This window comes from Sinocyclocheilus anshuiensis, unplaced genomic scaffold (assembly GCF_001515605.1).
Source record: "Sinocyclocheilus anshuiensis isolate Anshui unplaced genomic scaffold, SAMN03320099.WGS_v1.1 scaffold817, whole genome shotgun sequence".
Taxonomy (NCBI): Eukaryota; Metazoa; Chordata; class Actinopteri; order Cypriniformes; family Cyprinidae; genus Sinocyclocheilus; species Sinocyclocheilus anshuiensis.
Genome location: NW_015536521.1, coordinates 227,511 through 237,205, shown reverse-complemented (window position 1 = coordinate 237,205; position 9,695 = coordinate 227,511).

Genomic DNA, 9,695 nt, shown 5'->3' with positions numbered 1-9,695 from the left:
TGTTCTCCTATGCACAGAGACGTCGGTGAGTTGTTTTCAGGCAAGTGCGGGAGGCCCCTGGCAAACAGAACCCCCCCAGGGCCCTCCGATGAGCAATAAAAAGGGGCTGTTGTTGCCACTGTGGTGGAGGGAAGATGAGACGGACGCTTCTGTTTTTCTCTCCCTGCATCTACCTCCTAATGCCCACAGAAGGAAAAAGAAGAAAGAAAGAGAGGAAAGGAAGCAGGAAAGGAAGCACATCATGGCGTTCTGGGGCGTTCCACCCCCCTTCTACCCCAGAGAAGCTGTGTGCTCTGATGAGGAGAAGAGAGGGGGCCTGGGCCATGTGATAGGGAGAGCATGCGGGCACGGTTCGGCCCCCAGGCAGAGGGAACGAGGTCTGCTGCATGATTAATCTGGCTGAGGGCAGGAGGACCGCCACAGGCCTGCCGCATTAACTCCCTGCTCTCCCGCTACACACACACACACACAAATAAAAAAAAACACACCCACAGAAAATCTGGGTTGATGGCCAGTACGTGAGCCAGTGTGTCCACCTGCAGCAGAGGCAGGGTTAGTTTGTTTGGAAAGTGGATCGAGCCTTTGTTTTTGCCACAGGCTCAGTCTCGCCTCTGTCACATGAGAGGCTGCACGCGGGAAGTCACAGGGATGTTTGTCTATTGGCATGCTGCTTGGCCATGGTCACTGGATGTTAAACTTGTGCCTCGGAGCAGATAAGAACATCCCAAAAAAAGAATGACAAGAAGAGGTCTATTAAGGCTATCATAGTATTCAGTAATTTGCCTGCCCATTCAATTTTTCTCTCAATAGCTTGTATCTTATCCTACTTTTCATGCAACTATGTTCTGTGTTGAACAAGTTTCATCACATATAAACTAATATTTATGATACTCCACAGGTTGTTCTGCTGGTTAATTGTGGTCAGACTAGTTCCAAGTGTATATATGCAGCAGTGGAGCTCTTCGGTCATTTGCTGAGACTCTAGGCAGACAGTGGGTTAAACTCCTGCAGTCTGTGCCGCATTAACTGGGCCTGTGTTTCACCCTGCTCTAGGGATTAGGATTTCACAGAGGTTCTCTGATGTGCAGAAGGTGGGCTGGAGCTGCTCACCAACTGAATGCCACTGACTAGTGGGAAAGAAGAACTCTCCGGAGTCCTGAGGAGAGGCTGGAGAGCTGCAGTGGGAATTCTGAGGAGAGAGAGTGGGTGGGAAAGATAGGGGGCTTCAGCAGACTCACGGAAATGAAGAGAAGTGTGATGCCAACCTTAATGAGCTAGTCTAGGCTCTGGAGAGCAAGCCGGTAGTGCTCGATTGGGGTTGTTTTTGCTAGTTCTCACTGATACCCGGACCAACTGATACCCAATCCAACTTTAAGGCTGTTGGCAAAAGCAACGGCATAAATATTTACCACAAAAATTGGTTCCAAGTAGTGTTGTCAAAAGTACCAACTTCGGTACCAGTCGGTACTGAAATTGTAAAAAATGTGACGATGCCAGCATTTCCAGCGAGCATTTTGAGCGCTGCTGAGCGGATTCTTAAACACCTCTGATTGGCCATTATGTTCACATGCTCAACAGCTCTGACTCTGATTTGCTACAATGATCATCGCTTCACGCTCTTCACCAAGCGCTTATCAACATATCTGTTGAGCGTGTGAACACAATGGACAATCAGAGGTGTTTAAGAATCCGCTCAACAGCACTCAAAATGCTAGTGGGAAATGCTGGTATCGTCACATTTTTTAAATTTCAGTACCGACTGGTACAGAAGTCGGTACTTTTCACAACAATAGTTAAGCAAAAAGTAAGCAAAACACCTAACCTTCTCAGTGTAGAGACACCTGACAGCAATTGCAGTGATTTCAAATGGACTTGTGACAATAGTGTCACAGGTGAAAAGGGTTCAGAAGCGGCAGGAGAGGTTGCAAGAACTTGGAGCAATTTGGGGTGAATCAAACAGTCCTCAATTCCAAGATAACATGGGACTATTACAAAGTAGATATTTACAATTTTGTCTAAAGTCCTGAGCTATCTGAGGTCATTAGCCCATTACTCATAACAGAGAAATGATAGGTGGCATAAAGAGAGAAACTCTGTAAAGCAGAAGATTTTTGTGGCCTTGTTATTTTCATCCCAGGCTCTGCGTGCAGGAGCCGTTCCAAATTTGTGCGTGGGAGCCAGTTGGAGTAGACCAAAGAGAGAGGGAAAAAATAAAGAGATTTGGAGGGGGTGCTTTGACATGCTCTCCAAGAACGGCACCGCTTGAGCATGTGGACTTCCGGATCCCTCCCGGAGTGCACACAGTCAGCGTTGCTAGGAGACAGACTTCCGTGGGGTTGGTGGAGGATGACGCCTGGCAGGATAGGAGGTGGAGTATGATTGTATGATTGGCCTCCACTCTTTTGGTTGGAACGAACTCAGTCCGCAACTCTTCCACAGCGTGGTCATTTCTCTAACCTCCACACCTGTGATGCCACCCCCAATCTCAAGGGGGTGCCATCAGCACCTGTGGCCACACAGCTTGTAGCACAAACACAGGCTTGTGACCACCACTATGAACACAGTTGCCAGGAGACCGGAGGTGTTAGATGTAGAAGGCTTGCGCTGTTGCCAGGAGATGGTGGTTCTGACTTCGAGGGAGACTTGGGGCTCTCGGGGGGCTGGCGTCGCCAGTGGGACGAGGGCTGGCGTTGCTACGAGATGCCACTGGCCAGCAAGAGTTGTGTGCTGGAGAGGAGTTATGGGCACAAAAGACTTTATGCATCAATGGGCATCACACGGAGTAAAAGTGTGTGTCAAATTGGTGACTGGTTAAAAATGAACAGGCTAAAAGGGTGACAATATACCACGACTCATTATAATACACTTCAGTAAACTTCAGTACACAGTGAGACATCTGTATGCATAAACAAATTGCTCATTATCACAGCTTACCACTGAAGAGTTCCTCACGGTGAGGCATAACAGCTTTTACCAAGATTGTCAAGACTGCATCTGATGCACAAACTTGATGTCAGAAGTTTGTTTTAAAGGCCGGGACACACCAAGCCGATTTCAAAGAACTAGCGGCGACGAAAGCCAACGGTGTTGTCGCTACACGTCGGCTGTGTCTGGACCAAAAAGCTGCGCTTGAACATCTCACTGACTGCAAAATAACACATGCCTTCTGCGCCTGCGTGAGAGGAATTAACTGTCCATATCAGCAGCTACTGTATATCAATAGATTATTCATCATTCAAAAGGAGAAACCAAAACAAGGATATACAAGATATGTGCAGATGTACAACGTAAACAATACAGTACTTGTTTACCATTTTAACATCCAATCAGAGTTCTGTCTCCCAACAGCCCCGACACTGATTCAACAAAGTGCCGCATGCAACTTACTAGTTGAGGTTACTTTTGATGTTATCAAGGTCTCACGTCCTTCATGCTCGTTGTACAACCTGTGATGTTACTGCTCAAGAATGCATCCCATTGCAACAACACCAAGAGCACACATGCATGCAAACATGAGTGCACACATATGGGTAATGTGAACTGGGCTTATACGGCATTGCCAATCCTTCTACAGAAGCTGCAATGCATGCTGGTATATTGCTGTTGAGCGTGAGCCCGGCTGAGCCTCAGAGCTTCATTTATCAGTAGGGACACACACACAAAGGACTCAGTGTGGGGGGGCAGCAATTGGATCTACGCCTCCCTGGTGCCCCAAAGACCTACTCCAGCCCCCATCCCCCAAATCCTCCCTCTCTTCCTCTCCCTCCTCTCCTTCATCTCACCGTTATCTGCATATTCCATACACCGTCATATTCAGGAAACGCACGGCACATACGTGTGCAGATGCCGACAGATATGAGCATGCCACAGACACATGCTGTGACATGTCACACCCTCTCTGGGTTGCTAGACCTAGATGGCTGAAAACTTTCAACTTGAAAGATATCTCTCCAGCAGTGGGCTGAGAGGAAACGAACTGCCCCACATCTGTCTACAACATCCTTGTGAACTAATTTCTGCTCGTCTTAATAGAGATGTCAAGATTTTGTCAGTTTGAGATAATTCTGTTCATGTTACCTCACTGAATACAAGGAATTACACCTACACCAGTACGCAGATTAGGCTTACAGATCTGCAGCTATACAACTCAATCTGTCAGTGTCTCATCTTCTATCCATACCCTTTACTGACATTGTTCTTCCCTTGTTTTTTGTGGTGGTGGTGGTTGTTGTTGTTGTTTCGAGCCGTGGTGGAGTTGGAGCTGTGGGGAAGAGAGCGACGTCTGATCTGGGCTGGATTTGTGCTCGGCTGTAGTTGTGGCTGAGGCAGTGCTGTTGGCTCCTGGGCAGGCAAGCAGGCCCCTGCAGCCCGGGCCCTCTTCCAGCATGGGCGGCAGCAAATCGGACAAAGAAGCTCAGTCTCTCCGGGTGTGTGCCTGTGTGTGTGCGAGTGGTTCTGTAGAAAGACCCTGGCGAGCCCAGCGCAAGGGTCTTATCCTCACGGCTCAAACACACGCCACCAGCTGCTGCCCTCTTCCTGTGCTTTCATTAAGGCAGTCTCTGTCCTGTTCCGTAGGGTAATACGCACATGTTACAGTCCTCAGAAAAGGGAGCGAATATCTGTCTTCTCCCCTTCCTCTGTTTCATTTCTCTCTCCCTTGACTCTGTTGAAAGTGATGCAACAAAACTAGATCGCTGCCATTATAATCAACAAAGCTACCCTGCTAGCACGCAGTGGCTTTGTTGATTATAATGGGAGCGATCTAGTTTCGATGCGCTGTTTGCTTGCAGTATAAACGTGATGGTACTCTCTCTCTTTTTCTCTATCTGTCTAGGCACACTGGCCAGCATGAAGAGAGGTGCCAGCCGGAGCTCATACCCACTGCAGCATTCACAGCACAATGAAATATCTCTGTCTTTGGCCGGCTCTGGTCAGCACTGGCCTGCTTTTTCTTTGTAATGTGTGTGTGAATGAGCACATCTGAAGGTTAGCATATTTCTTCATGTGTATTTCTAAGCAGGTGTGGGTGTGTGTGCATGTGTGTAAAGTCTGTCGGAGCCGCTGTGTGCAGAGCTCTAAGCCTAGAGCCAAGCCAGGCATTGCCAGAGGGAGCGCCTGCTATGTAGGGCGACGGGCAAGCTGGACGCCAGTGGAATATCAACGCAGAGCTGCCGTCACTCCTCCCAGCAGCCCACCTGCCCACTCTCTTCACTCCCGCCCAATTAATCAGGGCCGCATCCATGCTGGCTGCCCCCTCCCTATTAACAGGAGGTGTGTGTGTGTGTGTGTGTTCAGAAAAGTGACCAAGAAACTTCATTAAATGAGTTTAAGTCACTGAGGTGTGTTTGAAGTAGCTAACTTTTTTAAGTGCCATAAAGCTCTTTATTTTTTACTTATTGTGCTATCCTTTGTTCTCATTTACATGTGTGTGTGTGTTTACAGGGCTTGACAGAGTGTTCGCTAACACCTGCAAACCTCACATTCTCTAATTTTTACCTCCTGCAGTGCATGCACACCTGGACACACACACACACACGGGTAGAAACACGCACATAAACACACCCACACTCACACCAGCTCCTTTTCGCTGAAATTTTTCAGGTTTCCACTGATTTAGCTGTTTTTTGGTTTAAGCTTCCCATCATGATGTGATTCTTAGCAGTGTTTGTGTGTGTGCTATAAGATTGCAATCAGCCACCACTGTGTGTGTTTTCACCTGCGTGTCATTATTTCCAGCCAAATCAGTGGCTAAAGCTGTCGTGTTCATGTTGGTCTTTCCTGACACATGGTCCTGCAGCACTGTCACGTATTGTACTATTTATGTAAATTAATTTGTATGTCAGTTTTGCAGATGTCACTCCCATGATTCCGAGCATGGTTGGGTTTATTTGAGAAAAAAAAATGTAAGTTTGCCTAAAGTAAACTGTGTGTTGTCGTGTGCCTGTGCGCGGTATAATCACTGCTCTGCGTAAACCTGTGTGTGTGTGTAGCGTGCAGTGCTGCGTGGAGGACGGGCACGGTATGAGCAGAGAGACAGCTGCCCTGACAGATGCCAGGAGGCAGGACCCCACTGGGGAGCAGTGGGGGACGGAGCTGGCACTCTCTCACCCCAGCGGAAACACCATGGGCTGCAGAGGAAGTGGGCAGGGGGAGAGACCCTGTTTGTGTGGGTGTGGGTGTGTGTGTGTGTGTGCGAGGTGTAGATGATTCTCCCTTCATCTCAGCTTGTGTACGGCAGGGACAGTTTAAAAAACACTTGAAAGTGCAATGAGGCAGATTAACGGTTTCCCTCATACCTGCTGGAATAATTACATGCTATCAGGATGCTAGCAAACATTGCCACTGCTTGTTCTTTTATAATTTACTATTATATACTTTTTCGTAGAACTCAGACATTAAAGTTGACCTTCACTGGTCAGTATTACACTTACAAACATATACCGTTAAAGTCAGTTTAATTGTGATAAAAGATGGAAGTACCAGGGAATTTTAAAACTGTTTGGTTACTACATGCTATCTAAAATGTAGTGTACTAAAAGAATACCATGGTATTCCAACATTTTTCTGATACAACATGATTTTTCCATGGTTTCCACTGCACAACACCGAGGTAATTTTTTTGAAGTTAAGGTGCTTTGTTTTTATGTTTTTGTGTAAAATATTTCTTCAAAAGACATATTTTAAGCATTCAAACTAGAGCAACATATAGGAAATAACGTATTACGCTTTCAAAGTCAACATGAATTGCACCCTTTTTATCTTAATACATACTATGGTATTCTGGTCAGATTTACCATTCTGCATATTTTCGTGGGCAAAATCCAGTCATTTCAACAGGAATCCACTTGATTGAGAATTTCCCAGTTTAATAAAATAAAACGTACCTTTGTAAACGACTGTCTTAAAAACTATGCGATGCTAATTATTGCTAATGGAGTCACCAAATGTTTGCAATTCAGTTAGGAACTAAGAGTACCAAGGACGAAGGGACAGAAACAGGAAGACGAAGGAGAAACGTCGAGGTGAGAAGAGGAGAGGAAGGCTGGACTCGTGAGAAACTTGCTCTGTTACAGATGACCCACTTCCACACTCCAGCCTCTCTCTCTCTCTCTCTCTAATATATGTGAATCTCTCACACTGCTCCCTGGTGTCTGCACATGCAGAATCAAATTCTAAAATAAATATCCAGGTGTGTGGAAATGTGACGTGATAAGCAAAAAGCCACACTGACTCAGGATTATACTTGTTATATGCAAATTAATTAATAAAATGAAAAACATTTGCTGATAGTCGAAAGCAATCCATTTTGCTATCAAATTTGTCCCAGGCAGATTTTTCACACATTAAGTGTTTTTGGTGCATGTACAAGTGCTTTGGCCAACGCATTGCATCTTGCTGTTTTTTCAGCACCTCACGCCATGAGCACCAATGGAGTGCGACGTAAAAAGTAGTTCAACTTTGAAAATGTGTCCTGAGACCCCTGTGATTTGTTTCATTCTTTTCTAGCTATTTTTGAACGCAAGTCTCTGTGACTCGCAAAAACATGAAGGTGCCACTTCAAACTTGAATTGCTGTGGCGGTAGGAATAAGAATTTCACAAGGTGCTAAACAAGCTCTCAAGAACCTGCTGTCCCTCAGAGGGTTACACAATTGCTGAGATCATGACATTAGTTTTATGCCACATAGGTTCTGAAAATAGGCCATTTAAGTGGCTTTAAACCACATTAGCTTGTGTGTGTAGATCTGGTCAAGCTGCAACGTCTGCGCAGGAGGAAGTGTTGCCATGGTGAGGTAGACCGAAGGGTCAGAGACACTGTCCTCTGTTCCACGCTCACTGCAGCTGTCCTCCCGATGTGTGTCAACAGCGCGCGTGTGCGTGTTTCTGAGTGGGTGTGTGTCGGAGAGCAAAAATAGTTTTGCACAAATGAAAAACAAATGGTTTGTTCTTGTTTTCCATTACTGCTGTTCAGGTGATGGCACGAAGACCGCCAAAGCTTGCTTTTTTTCCCTCACATACACAGTTTACATGTGAAGGGTGTGCCTGTGTCCTTCAACTCTGTGGTCACTGATCAGTCTCAAACTCTCGTCCCAGACCGGGAGTGAAGTGATGACCTCACCACTGCACTCTGGACTTCCTGTCCCAGCAGCAGCGGGTTTTTCCATCTGCGGGGAATCTGTGTCCTGTAAGTCTGCTCATGTGAAAGCGGCCCACTCAAGGGCACGCTGATGAAAGCTACAGTGTTGGTCTGGAGATACCACTCTGCACATACACACATACGTGCGAACTCACAATCTCACATACACAAAGCAGTGTGTTGAAATTTTTGTCCGTAGAGACCATGCCCATGGAAACAGTGTCCATGGAGACTACATTCATCACAGGGTCCAAGTAAAGCAAAGTAGGGAGAGGTTACAGTGTGGCAGAAGTTAATCGAGGACTAAAGTCTGCGTGAGGGGGTGTGGGTGTCAGTTTTTGTTTCAAAAGTCTGAATGTTATTCTTTAAACATGAATCTTATTTCACAGTCTGTACAGACTGAAACGTAGTCAAATTACTTTCAAATATCAATAACGAGCATCTCGAACATATCTATAAAATGAAATTTGATGAAGAATGAGATTTGAGCAGTCACATGCTTCTGTTTTTTTTTTTTTTTTTTAGTTTTTTTTGCAAATTGTTTTTAATAAATCTGATGGTATTTAATGATATTTATGCCTAAAACAATGGGATAAGAAAAAAAATCTACTTGCTTTCAGAAAATATAGTATAACAGTATTTTCCATTTTAAAAATCTTTAAAAAATAAGACATTCATTTCAGAAGCAAAGTTACTAGTTACTTTTTTCCATACATCTAACAAAATTTACTGATATCTATGTTTTAAAAAATGCAAAATAAACTCAATTAGGATACATTCTCTGAAAACAAGTCTACATTTGGTTCTCAATAAAATATATGAATTAAGTTTTACATTTTATGCACCCTATTGGCAAATAGTTTTTTTAAACATAGCTAAATTGTTTTTGATTCATGGTTTAAGGATGTTTTAAAGGATGTTTTGATATTTTTTGCAGGGAAGAATGACAAAATTACAGATATTACTGAATTGATCTTTTCCTTGAAATCAAAATGGCAAATTCTCATTTTTTATGAAAAATTGCAGTGTTTATTATAAGTGATTTATCCATGCATGACTTATTTTTACTTTAATGCATGTCCTTATAATATTCTATCAAAAACGTCCCCCTTCCCTTGCAACATTCTTCTTCTCAGACTGTTTTTACACAAAGTACAAATTTAGCATTTTTTTTTCTGACAGTATGCCTCCAAAATAATGTTACTTTTTGATTGACATCACAAATTCCTGTTTTTTGTTTGTTTGTTTGTTTCATTCTAACCACCCGAATCCATTCTGGTACATAACTTCTCAAAATCCAATCAGTTAGCAATGGCTAAAATTCTATCCAGCCCTCTCACTAAATATCCTGTTTCACTCGGAAATACGTCACAATATGGAAGTGAAATGTGTTGCGAAGGCCATTTCACATTGAGTTTTCCAGTGAACTTCAGCTTCCTGTTCTAAGCTCCACACCTTAAACCAGTCACAAAGCCCATCTCATGCCATCAGTTTCTCTCTCTCTTTCTCTGAGTTTTTGTCTTTCTCTCGGGGCCTTGTGCCTGACACCGCTGTCACCCA